This window comes from Taudactylus pleione, unplaced genomic scaffold, assembly GCF_031769625.1.
Source record: "Taudactylus pleione unplaced genomic scaffold, aTauple2 ptg000201l, whole genome shotgun sequence".
In the NCBI taxonomy this organism is placed as follows: domain Eukaryota; kingdom Metazoa; phylum Chordata; class Amphibia; order Anura; family Myobatrachidae; genus Taudactylus; species Taudactylus pleione.
The window spans coordinates 5015379-5038286 of NW_028284603.1; the positions used below are offsets into that span (position 1 = coordinate 5015379).

The window sequence follows — 22908 nt, forward strand, 5'->3', positions numbered from 1 at the left end:
CTACCCTTGGGGTCATACATCGCACCCCCTGATCTTACTGCAGGATCAGTCGATCAGGAGATGCGATGTGCGATCCCATGCAGTGCTATGCGGGAGGAGGAGGGGGGAGCCGGCATGTCGGCCACCGTGTGTGGGGACCGCCTTATATATCGGACGTCGGATCCCCCGTTGCCTCGCACGCTGCCAACGCACCGTGTATGGCCTGCATGAGAATCAGGCCTATAATGTCTAACTCATCCGTATACCTTAGTTGGTACATAAGTCCCATTTTGAATTGAAGGCATGTTTAGGTATACAGTCACTTTTGGTACACAAACATTTTACTATATACAGACAGAATTAAACACGTTAATGCTGCGTAATACAATCTGCTCCCGGGTTTGGCAGTCTCATGAACTTGTCAGTGGGTTTGAAAGAGGGGTGGTCACTGGCCTGTGGTAGAAGTTCAGTGTTGCTGAAAAAACAAAACCACTTTGCACTCCTGCTTTCCTAGCCCACCCCCTCTCTCCTTCCTCCCCTGCCTTTTCCCCAAACCTCCCCTTATTCACATGAATGAGAAGAGAGTCCGGGAACCAGTCACACAGAGCAGCAGACACTGCAGTCCCTGGAACCAGTCACACAGAGCAGCAGACACTGCAGTGCCTCTTGTCCTGTGGTTCTTCTGCTGCTCTCACTCCAGAGATGCTGAGAGAAAGTTTATGCTCAAGTCATGTGACTCCGCCATCAGGTAAGTCGAACATAGGTTGTTGTTTTTTTGTTTTTTTTTAAATTAATGCTTTGACTTTTCCATATATTGCAGCATTTAGTATAGTTTTACTACTTATTTGCCACAAAAAGTAGGCAAAACATGATCAGTTTAGAGAGGCAAGAATTTTAAAATGTAATCAACCAGGGACTATGTAGTCACACGTCTCTGCATTTTATTCATTGTAATGATGTTATACCATAACTAGTAAACTAGTAAATTGTTCACAAACGGCAACTAGTTTATTAGAACAGGACAAAATAAATAGGTTTTCATTAAAAGACTTGTAGCTTTATTTTATATTTTTCAAGTAGTTCCTCTGTGAAATCTGTGAAAATTGTATCCTATCAGTGTTTATTAATTTGACTTGTCTTTAATAAATAAGGTCCGGTGCATTGATAATCATCACCATGGTTTTTTGCAAATAATTCCATTAATCTTGCTCACTTCTGGAATTTAGCACTGCTATTCAGAGACCAGGGGGTAAATTTACTAAGAGTCGATTTTCAGTTCCATTTTATTTTGTGGTGATTTTGATGTGATTGGGTGATGATTACGACAATCAGATGTTTACTAAAGGCAGAAACAACTCAAAATCCCCAGAAATGTAACTTCACACACAAATAGAACCTCAAATAGACCATTGTTACTTCCCCATAGCCATCAGTAGAAAAGCTCATTTACTAACAGTCGATTTGAAAATCGACCCAAAATTAACATAAAATTGACCCAAAATCGACAAATTCAGTAGAATCATCAGAAATAGTTCTATTTGATTTTAAGTCATGTAGAATTGTCTGAAAACTCAATATGATGGTAAAAAAAAACATGGGAGAGAAGCATGTAGGGCACTCTGGCTGTATAAATCAGGCATTTAAAGGCATAGCAATGATTTTCAAAATTGTGGATATGCAAATTTGCACTGGGATGAAGGTGTACGTAATACAGTGCATGTGACGTGTTTTGACCAAAAGGACTGCTTTTGTATAATTTTGGTTCCATTTCGGCTTGATTTTTGGTCGATTTTTGGTCAATTTTTGGTCGATTTTGGTTAATAGAACACATTTAGAATTTCATATAGAAACCAATGTACCATTGAAATCAGAATGGAACCCAAAATCGACTGTTAGTAAATGACTTTTTCTGAATAGAAACACTGTGGTCGATTTTGTGGGGGTGTTGGTTCTATGTTGGTCGATTTCCAATTTTGGTTGATTTTTTTGGTCAATGTTGGGTTGATTTTTGGCCGATTTTGTGTCTCAGGGTCTAAATCACACATTTACTAACATGATTTTTTACATCTTTTTTTAAAATGATGTAAAAGAATCATCTATAAGTGATTTAGACCCTGCAACACAAAATCAACCCGACATCGAACAAAAATCGAATAAAATCTACCTTTAGTAAATATACCCCCTAGACCAGTGATTCCCAATCTCGGTCCTCAAGGCACACTAACAGTCCTGGTTTTGGTGATATCCATGCTAAAGCACAGATGGTTTAATCAAAATAACTGAGGTACTAATTAAGTTTGTGGTGCTCAAGTATGGCTATCCTTAAAACCTGGACTGTTAGTGTGCCTTGAGGACCGTGGTTGGGATCCCCTGTCCTAGACTCTAGTGCTTATGTTTGTGTTGTTCCTGCTCATAGGGTAAGCAGACATGAATCCATGTTAATAAAACGGTTGTCATGTTATACAAAATAGTGGTTGCTCATATCAACCTAAGGTTTTTTTCACAGGTGCCTGTAAAGGGCAGGGATTACTCTGTACTACAGAAAAAAAAGAAAAAAGTTTCCCTCCAGCACACTGCAAAAAAAAAAAAAACAGCAAAAAGGCTTGAACACTACATGATAATAGAAATCCTGAGGTCTTTGTTGTATATATTTGCAAATACATGGTTAAGCGCTGGGCCGCATCAAGGCTCCTCTATACCGGCGTCCTTAATGCTACATAATAACAGCACCCGCTCTGGGTCATCATTGCATACTGTTGTGCCACATGATAGCAGTACATACATAAATATAGTTAAGTTGCAGTGTTGCTGGAGGGAAAATTTTTTTCTTTTTTTTCTGTAGTCCATGTTTATCCATGTTGACAGAAAATTTGACGATTCAATATATTGTTTATATATTATAAGACTCATGGCTTTGAAACTGATAAAACAATCCATCCGGGTTAGTAGATTGTTAAAAACAAAAATGTTGTTCAGTAAGTTGGGAAAAAAAAATCTTAACATTAGTAGCAATAGGGAGATTGTGTCTTCCATGTTGTCTCCATAATGTGTCATCCATTTTAAAAATGCCAGTGTATAAGCAACGTGCATTCCTCAAATGTAACAATGATCCCTATATTTGTATGTGTGTTCCTGTCAGGAAATGATTTATACTTTCTTTTGTTGAAGTAAAGAGGTTTGTTAAACTACATTGCTGTACCAAAGTATACAGCATTTATACACGCAGGAAAAAATATGTTTCTATAAAACTTAGTTAAAAGATATCTCTGCAAGGATAAAATGTATAAAAATAGTACCTGAAACCCTCTTCCACCAGCTACTAGTCCTTGGCACATGCGGTTCAGGAGAGTCTCCCATATCTCCAGTGCTTGCATTCAATATACAGTATAATACATAATATTGCATGCAAAACCTACAGATGGGCCCAGCTAGTTTGTTGCTCATAGCGCAACATTTGATGGCTGTACTGTGGCGCGCTGTGGCGTTCTATAACGAAACAGCATCCACGGAATGTAATACACTGCTTAACAGCTGGGTGGCGAGTGCTCCACTGATGAAATTTGTACTATAGTACCATACCATACTGTAGAAGTGGATGACAAGCGGGCCAATCAAGTTCCCGCAGTGTATAGTATTTGCATGTTGCATGTTCGTACAACCAATCTTTTTAATACTGTAATCTTTCTAATGCTCGGGACGCAACATTAGTGTAATTATCGTGTTATGACGGTATAACCAATATATTAATGAGATGCACACACAGCTTTCAATGAGACGGGGTGAATTCTTATTCTCTAATGGTGGGGTTATGTGATTACATGTACAGTACTAGTATAATATTTTGAAAGGAAAACACATTTTTTTAATTATTATTATTATTATTATTATTATTATTATTATTATTATTATTATCATGCTTCCCTCACTGCGCCCTCCCTAATTGCAGTGGGTGGGTGGAGTGTACAAGGATTCCATAGACAGATGAGAAAGCCGTCTTGGCCTAGTGGTAGTGCAGTGGTTTTACATTGTAGTGGTCCGGGGTTCAAATCCCACCACATCGCAATGATTGCTTTAGATCATTCCTCTGTATTTTATTTCTTTATAAAGTACAGTGATACGCCCTAATCGAGTTTCAGACGCACCCAAAGGTGTAGAGCTTCAGGGGACTCGAACGCAACCTTTTAAATAAGACCACATGATTTCCTGTTCAATAATGTTGCAGTGGTGGACTGAAGGCACTGCATTGCTCCCAGTGGCGTAACTAGGGTATTTGGAGCCCAGGGCAAATGTAAAATGGCGCCCCCGCCACCCCCCTATGTGCGTGCGCCTTCGGCGCGTGCAGCAATAAATGGGCATGGTCTCCTAAAAATGGGGTGTGTCAACATGACACACCCCTTTATTGTCACTGTGAACATTCCTTTCCATATGCACCTTAACCCCAGTAGTGTCCCTTATACAATGTCCCCAGATGTGGTCCCTCTTATGCAGGCCCATAGTAGTGCCCCGTATACAGTACCCCCAGCAGGGCCGCCATCAGGGGGGGACCGCCGGGACTGGAGTCCCGGGCCCGGACACTCGGGGGCCCGCCCGCTCCTACCCCAGTAGCGTTAAGACCCCCCCATCCACCGGCGGACCACAAAGGCAGCCAGGGACAGACTGGGCTGGGGGCATGCAGGCAGAGGACGCTACCCGGCCGTTCCGATTGTGTTTATAAATACAGTTAGAGTGGTCGGGCAGCATAATACTGCCTGTCACTGACACTCACCAGTACACGCAGCACCCGGCGGCCGGCAGCTCTATTTCGCTATGCGATGCTGATTGGTTAATGGCTCCAGCCATCCACCAATCACAGTGATAGGATGTATTCATGCACTGATTGGTGGATGGCTGAAACTATCCACCAATCACAGCGCAGGAGGCTGTGTGTTACTGTATTCAGGAATCAGGAGCAGGAGGACTATCATGAGATGGCAGGGCCAACCACAAGCAGCCAGGTGAGGATTAAAATAGATATTTTAATATTTAACAAGAGGTGAGGAGAAAAGTGTGGGGGTTTTAATCAGCGAGTGGGGGCATTGTAGTCTTGGGACATGTTTTTCAATGATGGATGACAAATTGATTATGGATTTGATGTTTAAGAAAGGAGAGGGACTCTGATTTGGGGTGTGATTTCTCATGATGGAGTATGGGTGTGTGTGTGTGTGTGTGTGTATATATATATATATATATATATAAAATATATAACTGAAGGGCGAATATAGAAACCGCTCCCGACAAAATTTGCACTTGCTACTATCCCCCCACCACATAATAGCAGTGAGCTACTGACAGGCCCGGCCCAGGGTTGCCCTCCCACTCCGCTTCCTACCAACACCGTGGCCAGACACTTGAGGGGCTTGCTCGCATCAAGTACCGCCCGCCTGCCTGCTACTACTATCCCCTTGAAAGTGAGGTGAGTGACAGGCCTAGCCGGGAGCCGGCTCCTACAAGCACACCACCTACTGCTACCCACCTGCATGAGTCACTTCTCACCCAGCTGCCCAGGGCCGCCCTCTTGCTCCGCCTCCTACCTACATCACAGTCGGCCTGTGGAAAAAACGTTTCCATGTAAGCCGGCATGGGCGCTGCTGAATGAGAGAGGAGTCACGGTGTGTGAGGGGGGCCCTGCCTTTTTTGTCAGTCCCGGGCCCCATAACTTCTGATGGCTGCCCTGACCCCCAGTATGCAATGCCCCCAGTAGTGGTCGCCCTTATGCAGTGCTCCTTTATATAGTGCCCCCAGCAGTAGTCCCCCCCCCCCCCTTATGCAGTGCCCCCAGTAGTGGTCCCCCTTATGCAGTGCTCCTTTATATAGTGCCCCCAGCAGTAGTCCCCCTCCCTTATGCAGTGCCCCCAGTAGTGGTCCCCCTTATGCAGTGCTCCTTTATATAGTGCCCCCAGCAGTAGTCCCCCTCCCTTATGCAGTGCCCCCAGTAGTGGTCCCCCTTATGCAGACCTCCAGCAGTGATCCCCCCTATCCAGTGCCCCCTGTAGTTTTCCTCCCTATTTAGTGCCCCTAGTGGTCCCCCCAATGCAGTGCCCCTAGTAGTAAGCCCCTTATATAGTGCCCCCAGCAGTATCCCCCCCATGCAGTGATCTCCCCTATCCAGTGCCCTTATACAGTGCCCCTGTAGTTTTCCTCCCTGTTTAGTGCCCCCAGTAGTGGTCCCCTAGTAGTAAGCCCCTTATATAGTTCTGCAGGTGCTGGGTAGGGGGTCCTGCTTTTCTGACCGATCGGAGCAGACAGAGGGGGAGAGGGTGCTGACAAGCAGAGGGACCGGAAGGTCCCCCTGAATGCAGCAGCTGCGGGAAGACTCTCTTCCTGCAGCAGCACTCACGTTTATCTGTCTGGGCAAAATTTTACGTCCAGTACAGATAAAGAACTGCCTGGTGTGGACAGAAGCTAACGTCCATGCCAGGCAAGTGATTAAAACTAGATTAGTGGGGATGGATGGTATAAAAAAAAGGAGAAAAAAGAATGTAAAGTGATCATGATTAGGAAATAATATTTGCTGTGGTGGGACTTGAACCATGGCAATGTAAAGCCAATGCGCTACCACTAGGCCAAGAAGGCTTTCACATCCATTTACTGAGTCCTTGTGTGTACTCCACCCACCCGCTGCAGTTATGGAGGGCACAGCGAGGGACACAGTACCTGAGCATTAGTAAATATTACAGTAATTAATCCCATCTCATTGAAAGCTGTGCATGCGTGTGACCCCTGTCTGAACCACTGAGACAAAATAAAATGTTTTTATTTTTTTTAAAAGTACAGGACTCACACACATACTATAATGATTTAAAACTTTATTACACATTCTTCTACAGCCCTGATTCCATGACGAAAACGCTGTACTATAGTGTACTAAATCACAGCTTCTGTCAGCCAATGGTGGGGTGGTGATACAGAAAATGCTTTGGGTATCGGATACATGAGCAGTGTAGTTTATGAAAAGCGACACCTGGTGGACAAAAAGTTGACTCTTTCCAGCGCCATGGTACGTTACGTTGTGATTAATACTGAAAGGCGCAACTCAAGGCGTACCGTGTGGCGTGAGATGTAGGGTGCGCTATATGGCGTATGGAGCAACAAACTAGCTGGGCCAATCTGTAGGTTGCATATATTCTACAGACATGTTGGCCTAGAGAATTGAATCCATAACTCACTCAGAGTGTCAGTGGCAGCTGTTCATGTGCATTCAGCTGTACTTGACACACTGGCTGAATCCCAATCAAATCAAAAATTCACCGACAACTGTGCTCGAAAAATACATTGGGTGCAGGTGCCAGAGAATATGTCTCTCGTTAACCAAGGGGGTGACACACTAAGGAAGAGGGAAAGAAAATCCATACTTTATGTGGAGTTAATAGATTGTGATACATATGTAAATCAGCATTGCACAATCATAATTTTACTCTGTTAGTGGGCATGATGTATGAAGGCAAAAGGGTGTAATCAAAGTCCTCTGTTTACTTCATAGCTAAATGGTAGGTGCTTTTTGAAATAAATTACAGTGACTTGTGTTCTCTGTGTATTTCTGTTAAGACATTTTGAAGTGTGTTACAAAAACATTTCCTATATTTATTGCAGAAATGATTGAAATCATAATGGTCCTGTTTTCGGCTGGACAGTCCCAAGTTGAGGGGAATGTCCCATTATCTGTGTTTTTGTCCGATTTGGGAATCGTTCGGGTAAATGTCCCACTAGGTGACGCACATTCAATTCTGCGTGCACATGCGTCAACATGAAAGTAGAGATGTAAGCCGACCCCCGTGTTTTGGTTTTGGTTCTAATTCATCATTATGGTTTGGTTTGGGTTTTTGGCGAAACCACCCTCAAGTGTTTTTGTTCGGTTTTGGATCACTTAAAAATCGATGAAAATCGATTAAAAAATATCAATAAACAGGTAAAATCATGTAATCTGGACCTGTTTACTGTATATGCAATTCAAAACTCCAGTTCGATTTTTTTTTTTAATCCGAGTTCCGAACTGACAGCAGAACCGAACCCCAAAGTGATTCTGAACGTTGACTCAATTCAACTTGGAACCCCTAAGTTCGGGAGTATTCGTATTTCAGGAAAACCAAACTGCACATCTCTAATTGAAAGGGTGTTTTGTTGTGTCTGGGGATGGCTGCAAAACTGGCCCTACACACACTTTGTCCCGATCTATTTTTTTATTTCTTTTACTATCAATGCCAATTTTATTACCATGGCATACACCAAGTGGCAAAATTACATAGCAAACATGCCATAAAGTTTACAAGAGACAATCAGGTCATAGTAGCTCTGTCAAAAATATTTTAATAAACGAGGAAGGAAGGTGAGGTAGGGGGGTTGGGATTGAGGGCCTCCCTTATTTCTATGATAAAGGGAGTAATATAATAGCCGGCGATTTGTAAGAATCATATCTATTGGGACCGATGTATATAATGGGTTATTTCATGGTAACCCACGTTACAAAGTGACATAGCAAACAGTTAGCAATTCCTGTATATAGTTTTTAAAACATGACCTGTCTTATTATTTTCTCAGTAAATAAAATTCATGTTGCATAAATTCCTTTTGCTGTTGATAGCCATGCATATACTTGCTATGTCACTTTGTAATGTGAGTTACCATGGAAAGGCTAAATTGCTGTAATATCACCAGAAAACCGCAGTTTTAAAACATGTAATAAGGATCAAGGGCCTGATTAGCAAGGATCGCAATTGCAAAGCTGCACTCACTTGCGATTCTTGCTATTATGCAAATGCAGCAGGCAGTGTATGACATCCCCTGTTGCATTTGCGGTCGCAGGCTGGGATCACCATCGCTACCATCGGTGGTCGCAATGGTGGATGGCGCCGGGCCGCCAGCCCGCTGAGTAAGCCTCAGCTTACTAAGGCTGGCCGGCTTACGAGCCCAGGACACTGCGTTGATCAACGCAGATCCTGGGTTGGCCACTCCCGGAAAACGGGGAACACTGGCAAACCCGGCCCCCACACCGCCCCTTAAATGTTTCTGACTATCAATCTGGCAGAGGGATTCAAGGGTCTGCGTGCGACTACACAGGACCCATTCTGCACACTCGCATAATCGGAATCTGCGATCAGCAGTGCACTTGTGAATCAGGCCCCCAAGTACAAAATTCACAGCCAAAGTTGCCAAAATGTTAGAAGTTGTGACCGAGAAGAGCAATAAGAGCAATAATTCTGCAAATAAATAAATAAAAAATAAACAGCTCCCTCCACCCTTTCATAAACAGGACGAAGCTAATCAGCTGCTGACTCTGGGCCTGATTCAGACCCGCTCGCGAGCGCTGAGCGCTCGCAAGCGGGTCGATGTTGGCCCAGTGCGCATGCGCACGACGGAGACGGCTCCGTCGTGCGCATGCGCAAGACCCGGATAGCGACGGGCAAGCCGTCGCTCCAGGTATCTCTACAAAGGGTTTGTGCTGTCGATGGTGAGTGACAGCACGCCCCCTTTGGTGGGGGTGCCGGGAGCGTGGCTGCCTAGACGGATGAGTTCCCATGGGAACGCCTACCGTCTGGGGCCGGCCCCACTGACATCACAAGTGATGTCAGTGGGAGTGCTCCGGCTCTGATAGAGCCAAAAGCACTCCAGGGCTTGCGGCAAAGAGACCCTACCACAGCAGCTGCCACTGCGCTGCAGCAATGATGAATTGCTCCGGTGGCCGCGGCGATTTAGGGTGTTAATTATCGGGGTCCGTTCGGACCCCGATAATTAACATCATGAATAGGCCCCCCAGACACTGCGGTTCTGCTTTGGCATAAGCTGATGCTGTGTGCACAGGGCCTGATTCCTATGCGCTCGCGCGCGGGTCAATGGTGGGGCACTGCGCACGTTTCATGTGTGCCGTGCGCAAGCCCCGTAGTGAGTGAGAAATTCACTTGCTCCGGGGCTCGCTACAAACGGGGCGGCTGTTGATCTTGATCGACAGCTCGCCCGTTTTGTAGGCGGGGAGGAGGGTGGCTGGACAAACGGAGGCATTCCTGAAGTGAACTGACTCATGATGTCAGTAGTGAGCTTCCTGCTCTATTAGAAGCTCACTGGGGCTTGCGGGAACGAGACCCTACCACAAGGGTCTCCTCGCAAGCCCAATGGTCGCAACCATCGCGACCATCACCTGGCCGCCCGCTAAAGCCGTGGGTGATCACCCACAGTTTAGCGAACGGCCTGGAGGCCGGGTAAAAAAAAAAGGCCACCCTGATTCAGAGCGAGCGCTCACAAAGAGCGTCCGGCTCTGAATTAGGGACACAGTTTGGGGGTTCTGAAGGTACTGATCCATAATTTGCCCCATTCTGCCCTGCCTAAATTCAAGCTTGGATATAAAGTAACCAGAACAAGGCAACCACAGTTTAAATGGTCTGTTCTGCAGAGGCTAGCAAGCTCCACAGAACCTTTGTTTTGCTTGTTCCGGACACTAAGAGGTTCATTTATCAACAAGTTTTATTATATGCAATGAGTTTTAAAACTCATTGGGTATGATAAATGGTGCTCCAGCCAATCAACTCCCAACTGTCATTTTTCAAACAGATGGCAGGAGCTGATTGGCTGGAGCACCATGATCATACACAACGAGTTTAAAACTAGTTGCCTGGGATAAAACTCGTTGATAAATGGGCCCCTTAATCAGGTCAGCCACAGTGTAAGGAGTCTGTTCTGCTACTCAAAACAGGACAGTACTTATGATAAGTGCCCGCTCCTGCACCCAGAGAGGGCAACCAGTGTAAATCGCATGTTCTGGCTCAAGAAACATGGTACATAGTTAGTTTATGGCACCTGTGATATGCCTATTCCCATAAATATCACCCACAGTCTAGAGGCAAGTCTAATGTCAAGGAAAGACAAATATATAAAAGAATGCTCAGCTGTCGGATAGATAAATTCTATGAAGGAATAAAACACTATAGAACAACAGAACTGTAAATAATAAAAAATGATGACAGATGAGACTACTCCTGGAGGCCTGTATCACCATTAAGGGGTCAATCCACTTAAGGTGCAAGTTTTCAAATGCAAGTTTTTTTCACGGAACTCGCACACTTAACATGAATGCATGCTACCGAGAAACGCAAGATCCAATTAGAGATGCCAATTCGAGTTACAGCAGGTGGGGGGGGGGGTGAATTTTGTACATAGGCCCTGATTCAGAGCGGGACGCTCTGACAGAGCGCTCGCTCTGAATCAGGGCCGTCCCTCTGAATTTTTAGAGCGGCCTCGTATAGCTGTGGGTGACCACCCACAGCTATAGCGAGCGGCCAGGAAGATGGTCGCGATGGTCAAGACCATCGCGACCATCGGGCTTGCGACGAGACCCTTGTGGTAGGGTCTTGTTGCCGCAAGCCCTGGAGTGCTTTTGGCTCTATCAGAGCCGAAAGCACTCCCACTGACATCACTTGTGATGTCAGTGGGGCCGGCCCCAGACGGTAGGCGTTCCCATGGGAACGCCTCCGTCTGGCCAGCCACGCCCCTGGCACGCCCACCAAAGGGGGCGTGCTGTCACTCAACATCGACAGCATGCCCCCTTAGTAGCGAGACCTGGAGTGACGGCTTGCCCGTCGCTATCCGTGTCTCGCGCATGCGCACGACGGAGCCGACTCCGTCGTACGCATGCGCACTGGGCTAACATCGACCCGCTTGCGAGCGCTCAGCGCTCGCGAGCAGGTCTGAATTAGGCCCATAAAGCAACTGGGAGAAGTGCTTGAAAAAGTGAGGAAACCACATTACTAAAATAATGTGAAAAGGGTGTGAAAACACCCGTTTTCACATTATTTTAATAAAAATAATATTGATAAATATGTCCCTAAAAGTATTTTTTTTTACATTTCTCAGTATTTAAAATGCCAAAAAGTGATTAAGTCTACATTATTAAACTGTTTATTTTTATGATCTATGTCACAATCACATATATGTAACATACATTCAACCGTAACCAATAAAACAAATTGTATAGCACTGATCTTGAAATTGTATTGCTGGAGGTTTGTGGCCAAGACAATACGTGTATTGAGGTTATTATACCATTTTCCCGGCCTTCCCCACCCTCAATGCCTGCGAAAACACAAGTTCACTCTAAATTGTTCCAGATGTTATAAATGTAGAAAAGTGTGTGTTTATACTTTTTATACCAGTCTCATTCTTTGGATTATTTAACTTATACTTAGTACGTAGCCATATGGAAAGTTTTGTTATGAAAATAAAATTCTGACTCGTCAATGATTGAAATGCTGTCCTGATATCCTGAAAGCGATATATACTAACTTGCTCTTTAGTGTGAAGTGGCTTTAGACTTTACAGGGGGGTGATATGGGGACTTCTCTGAGCGTTACAAAGGCCACAGTGGGAGATGTTGATATACACATCCTCCCTCTCCTTTTATATTTTCATGCTTTGTGCGTGAGGGATAATATTGCTCTCGCCACACAGGACACATTCTTGCATTCCTGGGAATATAAACTGGTGTAAACCAGGAGAAAATAATATGAAGTTGTTCCATAGTGGAAAAGATATTTATGCATGAAACAGTATAGAGCAAATCAAAGGTACTGGATGTTCTCGTCAGCCTTGCTTCACCCAATAATCAATTTTACTCATCAAATTTGGGACTATTGTACACAACGCCTTAAATTAGTTTCTTTATATCCTCTCGGGGCAACCTTGACGTTGTTTCAGACCCAGGCTCAATAAGCATCAAGTTCATGGTAGATCTCTTGGACGGTGGCTCCTGTATCATAACTTCCAAAGAGGGCAAGTGGATGTCTTTCCCATAGCAATCAATCAGATAATACAGATTCTAGCTATCATTTATCTAGTACATTCTGTAAGATTATAGTTCAAATATAATTTGTTGCTATGAGTAAAACCTTGGCTTGTCTTCTTTAGAAGGTTTGCTAACTCTCACCCCTTCTCCCTAATGACATTTATCCAACTCCCATCCCAGAAATTTGAGCTACAGTGGGAATCTGATCTGTGTAGCCACATGAAGGAAGACTCTACTTCCTCAATCCTCACACAAATTAAAGAAAACTCCTTTAAGTTATACTATAATTGGTACTTGGTACATACCAGCTTACACAAATTGTGCAGGCCAGAAATGAAACAGGCTCTTTCCTCCACATTTGGTGGAGATGACCTAAGAGCGCATTGGATGAAATCTCGGATCTTCTAAATAAGATGAACAAGACCATAATCACCAAAAAAATATGGTCCTTTGTCCTGGGGCTCCCCATAGAAAGTCTAGACAAGCCATAAAATAAGCAGGCTACTACCCAGGTCATCAATGCAGCTAGTTGCCTCAAAGCCTTGCCCTGAATGTGCCTCGATCCTCCCTCGTTACAATGTCATCAATAAAATTTTTCACTTGGCTGCGATAGCAAAAAAATCACAGCGTACAGTACATGCCTTAACATTACACCACACAAATTCTCCCAGACGTGGTACATCTGATATGCTTTTAGTGCTCCCTTATTCTAAACCTCCTTAAGTGTCTCCATAATGCATGCATTTTCTACCTATTTGCTCCTATTAGATCCACATTGGCCTTTTGGGTTAGGGGTAGTGTAGGGGTGCAGGGTTAGCAGCAGTAGTGTAGTGTAGGTAAGTGTGTGCGGGAAGTGGGTGCAGGGCAAGTGGCGGTAGTGTAGTGTGTGCAGGGAGGGGGTGCAGGGTTAGCGGCCGTAGTGTAGTGTAATTAAAATGTATTATAAAAATTATGTGGGGTCCCCCCTAAAAGCACAACAAGCACCGGGCTTTTATGAGCTGGTCTTGGTTGTGAAAATATGGGGGACAAAAGACGTAGGGGTCCCCTGTATTTTGCACAACCAGCACTGTGCACAGTGAGCCGGTCCTTGTTTTGGAAATATGGGGGACAAAAGACATAGGGGTCCCCTGTATTTTCCAAAACCAGCACCAAACTCCTTCTAGCGAGGGTGTAATGCCCCGCCTCTCTCAGCCAATAAATGGTTCCCACAATTTACTTCAATGGTGAGAAGCGCTAGGTTACTAAAGGTTACCTAGCAGTTCTTACCATTGAAGTCAATGGTGGGAAACGGTCATTGGCTGAGAGAGGCGGAAGTTTGCTTCTCTCAGCCAATGAACGCTGAGCCCATGCATTCCTAAGTGAAATGCCGCGGTTGAGCTGTCATGCCGGTGCTGGTTGTGCTTTTAGAAGGGGACCCCACATCATTTATTTTTTTATAAATTCTATCACTTTATAGCCTTTTTACACAGAAGCATACACGGATCTCACTGATCTGTGCATGCATCTGTGTAATTCATGCCTGCTCTTGCAAAAAGCACTAGCATGAAGCAGATCTATTATTTTGGGGGTTTGAAGTTCGATTTTGAGTTAGATTTGGTGTTCCTTTTCAAATCGAATATTAATAAATCAGGGATTTGTATGTTGGTGTACATAAAAGTACCAATGTTTTGCCGATATTCCATTTTGAGTGGTATTTGACTGGGATTCGGTTTTAACTTTGAGTTTCATTCGATTTTGCCTTTAGTAAATCTCCAAATGTAAAATCAAATACAAATCGAATGGCAAATCACACAAAACCAAAATCAAATTTTTATAAATATACCCCATAATGTGCTAAAATTGAGTCATAAAATTAGTGAATCCTGAATACTTGAATACAAACAAAAGGGATCTCATACCAATAAAAATGCCTGGCTCACTAGTATTTCTCATGTACATAGAAAACATAACAACAGATTAACTAATAGTGAATAGCTGTTTAGAAAGTATTCAGCCACTTAATTGAATAACACAGGAATGCTGGGCGTTTTAGAAATATGCTCTCTTGAATAAATCCAGCAATAAAATTGATTAATTTGTAACTTAAAGTGAAGTTATCCATTACATAGTCATATTTCATAAATATTGTGTAGCAAACGCGATAATGCACCCTGGGCCTGCACCCCCCGCACATGTGACATCATGACATCACAATGAGGGGATGGGGTTGCCAGGACGAGGAAGAAGCTGAGTGCTCGGAACGTCCTAATAATGCATAGGGACGTCACAATAAGGGGGCAGGTCCACCGGGAAGAAGATGAACACCCAAAGTGAGACGTCAGGCGGCTTTGAGGTGGCTGTCTAGGCACCCTGCAAGCCAAATACAGATGCCACGGGAGCAGTAATGGTGCCATTCCTCTAGGCCCTAGTTACTGCCCTGGCTGTTTGTACTATGTATTATTCAGCTGTCAGACAGAAATACTATAGCCCAGTGGTTCTCAAATGCTTCGGTCCTCAGGACCCCATACAGTTCATGATTTTCAGATCACCTGTGGATATTTAAATTGTGACAGTAGGTAATACACCTGTGCATGTATTGGGTGGTCTGGAAAATGTGATCCTGGGGTTCAGAAACAGCAAATTAGTTGATACAGTATGTAATAGGACACAGATGTATTACTAGCTTTCACAATTTAAAGACCTACTGGTGGCCTGGAAATCGTGAACTGTTTGGGGTCCTCAGCAGGGGCATTTCTAGAGAGGAGGGGGCCCATGTGCAGTTTCCAACACGTGTCTCCTCCTCTCTGTCCGGCGCCGGCAGCGCACTGAGCTGTTCGCGGCCAGCGCCGGAGTTATGGACTCTGGGCACTAGAGTGTGCCCAGAGTCTATATAGAATATGCGCAGGTCACTGGGAAAATGGCCACGGCGGACATTTTCCCTGTACTGCGCATGTACAAATGACGGGAACATGGCTGTGGCAGCCATTTTCCAGTTGTTTTTACAACGCCGGACCCCCGTGCCAATGTGGGACTACGGAGAGGTAAGTAATACCATGGGTGCAGGGTGTGCAGTGCAGGGCTCCCCTGGACCCAGGGGCCCATGTGCCCCGCACACCCTGCACCCATTATAGATATGCCCCTGGTCCTGAGGGCCGAGTTTGAGAACCCCTGCTGTAGCCCATAGGCCACAGTGGCAAACACTTTCTGTAGTTGGCATAAGCTGTCAAGTAAAGCTCTGAAAAACTATGGGGAGCTTGGGACTTTGACACAGACCGCAGTCCCCATTTAAAATAATTTCAGCTTAATGTATAGGCCCTTAAGAAAGCCTTCTATAATTGAGCCCTCTGTAAAATTTAAGTAGGGATAATTCATGAAGTTAGAGTTCTATTAACTTCTATAGAATAAAATAGTTATAATTCATTGTCAGTGTTCTGTGACTTAGATCTTGGGGGAATAAAATAATGACAGGTACTTAAGTCTACATTCTATGGTGTAGCTTTCTATAGAAAAAAAGTTTTTTATTGGATGATTTGATCTTGGTTGCTAGTCAGCTATTCGTTTCCTGTATGTATAGCTTTAGTTGAAGCATCGCTGGCTATTGTTAGTTAACGAGTTGTCTGGAATGTTTATTGCTCTATGTTGCTAAGCACTTTATAATAAGAAAGGATGTACTGGGAAAGGCCTATTCACATGATCTCTTTTGTGACTATACTAAAGTAAAACACAACATGACCCCTCTCAGCTTCTGCTATAGATTGTTTTCTAACTTACTTTGCAACTGTTAGTTTCTTTAGTGGTTTATGGACATACATCACTTTACTTATAGACACATTAAACAAAATGTGGCAGAAACATCAAAAGCTTACAAGTTAGTGACACAGGAATGGGATACAAAATCCATGTTCATGAGAATTAAGCACTCATGTAAATGGCAGAAGGGTTTCTAGCAAGCAATGTGATTTCATCATGAGATAGAAAAGAGATGCACTCAGAATGTCAACAATGTTATGATGTTGACATGGTTAAAACGTTGCCATAATGTCGACACCATTAGTCTTAGGGTTAGCGTTTAAGGTTAGGATTAACATTAGGGTTAAAGTTAGGGCTAAGGTTAGTGTTAGGGTGACTGTTAGAGTTAGGATTAGCATTATTGTTACAGTTATAGTTAGGGTTAGCATTATTGTTACAGTTATAGTTAGGGTTAGCATTATTGTTACAGTTATAGTTAGGATTAGCATTATGGTTACAGTTATAGTTAGGATTAGCATTATGGTTACAGTTATAGTTAGGGTTAGCATTATTGTTACAGTTATAGTTAGGGTTAGCATTATTGTTACAGTTATAGTTAGGATTAGCATTATTGTTACAGTTATAGTTAGGGTTAGCATTATGGTTACAGTTATAGTTAGGGTTAGCATTATGGTTACAGTTATAGTTAGGATTAGCATTATTGTTACAGTTATAGTTAGGGTTAGCATTATGGTTACAGTTATAGTTAGGATTAGCATTATTGTTACAGTTATAGTTAGGGTTAGCATTATGGTTACAGTTATAGTTAGGATTAGCATTATTGTTACAGTTATAGTTAGGGTTAGCATTATGGTTACAGTTATAGTTAGGATTAGCATTATTGTTACAGTTATAGTTAGGGTTAGCATTATGGTTACAGTTATAGTTAGGGTTAGCATTATGGTTACAGTTATAGTTAGGGTTAGCATTATGGTTACAGTTATAGTTAGGGTTAGCATTATTGTTACAGTTATAGTTAGGATTAGCATTATTGTTACAGTTATAGTTAGGGTTAGCATTATTGTTACAGTTATAGTTAGGGTTAGCATTAGGATTACAGTTATAATTAGAGTTAGGATTAGTTTTAGGGTTACAGTTATAGTTAGGATTAGTATTAGGGTTATAGTAAGGGTTAGGATTAGCATTAGGGTTACAGTTATAGTTAGGATTAGTATTAGGGTTCAGGGCCGTAACTAGGGTAGTGCGACCTGTGCCATGGTACAGGACACCGCAGGGCAGGGGGCACTGTTCGGGTCTGTCAATTTTCCAGTTTATTACCATTCTTACTTGTAGCTTCCTCTTATTTTATCCCCAGCATCTCCGGGCTGCCCCAGGAATACCCTATCACTTCCCTGGCCCTTCCCCATTAAGCTAAGGCCCTTTTTCAGGTGCATTATCTTATGTCCCTATTTAAAAAATGAAGGGGAGGGGAATCGCCAATGCTCTCTCTGGCACAGGGCACCAAAAAGTCTAGTTACGGCTCTGTTAGTGTTACAGTTATAGTGAGGGTTAGGATTAGCATTAAGGTTACAGTTATAGTTAGGATTAGAGTTACAGTTATAGTGAGTATTAGGGTTACAGTTATAGTGAGTGTTAGGGTTACAGTTATAGTGAGTGTTAGGTTTAGCATTAGGGTTACAGTTATAGTTAGGATTAGCATTAAGGTTACAGTTATAGTGAGTGTTAGGGTTACAGTTATAGTGAGTGTTAGGTTTAGCATTAGGGTTACAGTTATAGTGAGTGTTAGGGTTACAGTTATAGTGAGTGTTAGGTTTAGCATTAGGGTTACAGTTATAGATAGGGTTAGGATTAGCATTAGGGTTACAGTTATAGTTAGGATTAGTTTTAGGGTTACAGTTATAGTGAGAGTTAGGTTTAGCATTAGGGTTACAGTTATAGTGTAGGTTAGGATTAGGGTTACAGTTATAGTTAGGATTAGTATTAGGGTTACAGTTATAGTGAGGGTTAGGTTTAGCATTAGGGTTATAGTGAGGGTTAGGTTTAGCATTAGGGTTATAGTTAGGATTAGCATTAGGGTTACAGTTATAGTTAGGATTAGCATTAGGGTTACAGTTATAGTGAGGGTTAGGTTTAGCATTAGGGTTATAGTGAGGGTTAGGTTTAGCATTAGGGTTATAGTTAGGATTAGCATTAGGGTTACAGTTATAGTTAGGATTAGCATTAGGGTTACAGTTATAGTTAGGGTTAGGATTAGCATTAGAGTTAGTGTTATAGAGCGAGATGCACTAACATCTCGCAGTACTTAACGCCGGACACCGCCTCCCTGCTGATCGCATATGCACTAACATATGCGATCAGCAGCACAAAGGATCAGCTCTTCCGATAAGAGCTGTCCTTTGCGATCTGCCCTGCACCGTGGACTTCTGGGTTTATGACCAGGGAGTCCATCTGCGCATGCGCAGAGTGACGCGACGGCCGCGGGGCATGCTGGGAGGGATCCGATCGGATCCCTCATAGCAGCGCAATGCTGTAGAAAAACGATGCATACGGAAAATGCGGTAAGCAGGGGTTTTACCGCATTTTCCGTTTAGTGCATCCTGGTGTTATAGTGAGGGTTAGGATTAGCATTAGGGTTACAGTTATAGTTAGGATTAGTATTAGGGTTACAGTTATAGTTAGGGTTACAGTTATAGTGAGGATTAGGTTTAGCATTAGGGTTATAGTGAGGGTTAGGTTTAGCATTAGGGTTATAGTTAGGATTAGCATTAGGGTTACAGTTATAGTTAGGATTAGCATTAGGGTTACAGTTATAGTGAGGGTTAGGTTTAGCATTAGGGTTATAGTGAGGGTTAGGTTTAGCATTAGGGTTATAGTTAGGATTAGCATTAGGGTTACAGTTATAGTTAGGATTAGCATTAGGGTTACAGTTATAGTGAGGGTTAGGTTTAGCATTAGGGTTATAGTGAGGGTTAGGTTTAGCATTAGGGTTATAGTTAGGATTAGCATTAGGGTTACAGTTATAGTTAGGATTAGCATTAGGGTTACAGTTATAGTTAGGGTTAGGATTAGCATTAGAGTTAGTGTTATAGAGCGAGATGCACTAACATCTCGCAGTACTTAACGCCGGACACCGCCTCCCTGCTGATCGCATATGCACTAACATATGCGATCAGCAGCACAAAGGATCAGCTCTTCCGATAAGAGCTGTCCTTTGCGATCTGCCCTGCACCGTGGACTTCTGGGTTTATGACCAGGGAGTCCATCTGCGCATGCGCAGAGTGACGTGACGGCCGCGGGGCATGCTGGGAGGGATCCGATCGGATCCCTCATAGCAGCGCAATGCTGTAGAAAAACGATGCATACGGAAAATGCGGTAAGCAGGGGTTTTACCGCATTTTCCGTTTAGTGCATCCTGGTGTTATAGTGAGGGTTAGGATTAGCATTAGGGTTACAGTTATAGTTAGGATTAGTATTAGGGTTACAGTTATAGTTAGGGTTAGGGTTACAGTTATAGTGAGTGTTAGGTTTAGCATTAGGGTTACAGTTATAGATAGGGTTAGGATTAGCATTAGGGTTACAGTTATAGTTGGGATTAGTATTAGGGTTACAGTTATAGTTAGGGTTATGATTGGCATTAGGGTCACAGTTATAGTGAGGATTAGGATTAGCATTAGGGTTACAGTTATAATGAGGGTTAGGATTAGCATTAGGGTTACAGTTATAGTGAGAGTTAGGGTTAGCATTAGGGTTACAGTTATGACGGTTGGGATTAGCATTAGGGTTACAGTTATAGTTAGGATTAGGATTAGTATTAGGGTCACAGTTATAGTGAGGGTTAGGATTAGCATTAGGGTCACAGTTATAGTGAGAGTTAGGATTAGCATTAGGGTCACAGTTATAGTGAGAGTTAGGATTAGCATTAGGGTTACAGTAATAGTGAGAGTTAGGGTTAGCATTAGGGTTACAGTTATAGAGAGAGTTAGGGTTAGCATTAGGGTTACAGTTATAGTGAGAGTTAGGATTAGCATTAGGGTCACAGTTATAGTGAGAGTTAGGGTTAGCATTAGGGTTACAGTTATAGTGAGAGTTAGGGTTAGCATTAGGGTTACAGTTATAGTGAGAGTTAGGGTTAGCATTAGGGTTACAGTTATAGTGAGGGTTAGGTTTAGTATTAGGGTTACAGTTATAGTTAGGGTTATGATTGGCATTAGGGTCACAGTTATAGTGAGGGTTAGGATTAGCATTAGGGTCACAGTTATAGTGAGAGTTAGGATTAGCATTAGGGTTACAGTTATAGTGAGAGTTAGGATTAGCATTAGGGTTACAGTTATAGTGAGAGTTAGGGTTAGCATTAGGGTTACAGTTATAGTGAGAGTTAGGGTTAGCATTAGTGTTACAGTTATAGTGAGGGTTAGGATTAGTATTAGGGTTACAGTTATAGTTAGGGTTATGATTGGCATTAGGGTCACAGTTATAGTGAGGGTTAGGATTAGCATTAGGGTTACAGTTATAGTGAGGGTTAGGATTAGCATTAGGGTTACAGTTATAATGAGGGTTAGGATTAGCATTAGGGTCACAGTTATAGTGAGAGTTAGGGTTAGCATTAGGGTTACAGTTATAGTGAGAGTTAGGGTTAGCATTAGGGTTACAGTTATAGTGAGGGTTAGGATTAGCATTAGGGTTACAGTTATAATGAGGGTTGGGATTAGCATTAGGGTTACAGTTATAGTTAGGATTAGGATTAGGGTTACAGTTATAGTTAGGATTAGTATTAGGGTTACAGTTATAGTTAGGGTTATGATTGGCATTAGGGTCACAGTTATAGTGAGGGTTAGGATTAGCATTAGGGTTACAGTTATAATGAGGGTTAGGGTTAGCATTAGGGTTACAGTTATAGTGAGAGTTAGGATTAGCATTAGGGTCACAGTTATAGTGAGGGTTAGGATTAGCATTAGGGTTACAGTTATAGTGAGAGTTAGGATTAGCATTAGGGTCACAGTTATAGTGAGAGTTAGGGTTAACATTAGGGTTACAGTTATAGTGAGGGTTAGGATTAGCATTAGGGTCACAGTTATAGTGAGGGTTAGGATTAGCATTAGGGTCACAGTTATAGTGAGAGTTAGGATTAGCATTAGGGTTACAGTTATAGTGAGAGTTAGGGTTAGCATTAGGGTTACAGTTATAGTGAGGGTTATGATTAGCATTAGGGTCACAGTTATAGTGAGGGTTAGGATTAGCATTAGGGTCACAGTTATAGTGAGGGTTAGGATTAGCATTAGGGTTACAGTTATAGTGAGGGTTATGATTGGCATTAGGGTCACAGTTATAGTGAGGGTTAGGATTAGCATTAGGGTCACAGTTATAGTGAGGGTTAGGATTAGCATTAGGGTTACAGTTATAGTGAGGGTTATGATTGGCATTAGGGTCACAGTTATAGTGAGGGTTAGGATTAGCATTAGGGTCACAGTTATAGTGAGGGTTAGGATTAGCATTAGGGTTACAGTTATAGTGAGGGCTATGATTGGCATTAGGGTCACAGTTATAGTAAGGGTTTGGATTAGCATTAGGGTCACAGTTATAGTGATGGTTAGGATTAGCATTAGGGTTACAGTTATAGTGAGAGTTAGGGTTAGCATTAGGGTTACAGTTATAGTGAGGGTTATGATTAGCATTAGGGTCACAGTTATAGTGAGGGTTAGGATTAGCATTAGGGTCACAGTTATAGTGAGGGTTAGGATTAGCATTAGGGTTACAGTTATAGTGAGGGTTATGATTGGCATTAGGGTCACAGTTATAGTGAGGGTTAGGATTAGCATTAGGGTTACAGTTATAGTGAGGGTTATGATTGGCATTAGGGTCACAGTTATAGTGAGGGTTAGGATTAGCATTAGGGTCACAGTTATAGTGAGGGTTAGGATTAGCATTAGGGTTACAGTTATAGTGAGGGTTATGATTGGCATTAGGGTCACAGTTATAGTGAGGGTTAGGATTAGCATTAGGGTCACAGTTATAGTGAGGGTTATGATTGGCATTAGGGTCACAGTTATAGTGAGAGTTAGGGTTAGCATTAGTGTCACAGTTATAGTGAGGGTTATGATTGGCATTAGGATTACAGTTATAGTGAGAGTTAGGATTAGCATTAGGGTCACAGTTATAGTGAGAGTTAGGGTTAGCATTAGAGTTACAGTTATAGTGAGGGTTAGGATTAGCATTAGGGTCACAGTTATAATGAGGGTTAGGATTAGCATTAGGGTCACAGTTTGTCATGGGTGGATAATGGATGCAGCCCGTATTTTAAAATTGGCGAGACCTATTTCTGAGGCACGGAGTCTAATGTGCCGGCGGTATTCACCAGGGACCCTCGCCAGAAGGTATGGACTTGGCTGCGTCCGACA

The 22908-nt window shown here is 42.9% G+C and overlaps 1 protein-coding gene across 4 annotated transcripts in view; it reads left to right on the top strand.

The window, feature by feature from the left end:
• Positions 1-600: 600 nt before the first annotated feature.
• LOC148518169 (uncharacterized) overlaps positions 601-22908 on the top strand; it is an 81481-nt gene continuing 59173 nt past the window's right edge. For all 4 annotated transcript variants that reach the window (XM_088477485.1, XM_088477486.1, XM_088477487.1 and 1 more), the window contains exon 1: positions 601-727. The gene's annotated coding sequence lies outside the window, so the exon portion shown is untranslated. The remainder of the gene's footprint in view (positions 728-22908) is intronic.